Below are 664 nucleotides of genomic sequence, written 5' to 3'. Positions count from 1 at the left end.
TCATGTGAGAACACAGTAAAAAAAAGGTGGCTTTGTGCAAGCTCAGGAAAGAGGCCTCACCAGAAACCAACTTACCGGAAAGGTCATGTGAGAACACAGCAAGAACAGTTGCTTTCCGCAAGCCAGGAAAGTCTGTTCATGTTCAGTAGTGATGAATTTTTTAAAAATAGTTTCAATCTATAATTGCTGGAATCAACGGATGCAGAACCCATGGATACAGAGGGCAGACTGTATCTATAAATACGTTAAAAGTCATTGAACTATACACTTTGAATGAATTGTATGAGATGTGAATTATATCTCAATAAAGCTATTACCAAAAAACCCAAAAAACTCTTTAAGGTGCTCTTCCGCTAAGATCTGACTACCCCAAGGCTCCTTCTGTCAACACTCACTCACCTGGGTACTTCCGGTTTAGGAATTTGACTTCTAGGGACCATGGTTCTTCTCCTTGCTCCAACTTGAGGATAACCTTGGGTTTGGTAATGCAACACCCTGTAATGAAATAATTGAGGGTATGAATGGACCAGATCCATGAGCACTTGGATGGAAAAAGACACAGCTATAAAAGCATTAACTGAGAATATTCATCTGATGTTTTCGAAGGGAAGATAATGACAAAAACTGTTTTTGTTTCTGTAGAGGCTTCAATTACATTAGACTT

General features: G+C 39.0%; 1 pseudogene; it reads right to left on the bottom strand.

The window, feature by feature from the left end:
* The window catches only part of LOC103265270, a 6,329-nt pseudogene extending 5,834 nt beyond the window's left edge, over positions 1–495 (bottom strand).
* Between the last annotated feature and the right edge of the window lie 169 nt (positions 496–664).

The sequence above is a fragment of the Carlito syrichta genome, unplaced genomic scaffold (assembly GCF_000164805.1).
Source record: "Carlito syrichta isolate Samal-C Ts95f unplaced genomic scaffold, Tarsius_syrichta-2.0.1 Scaffold306238, whole genome shotgun sequence".
Classification (NCBI taxonomy): Eukaryota; Metazoa; Chordata; class Mammalia; order Primates; family Tarsiidae; genus Carlito; species Carlito syrichta.
Note: the sequence above shows the minus strand (reverse complement) of the source record. Positions and strands in the feature narration are given on the sequence as shown.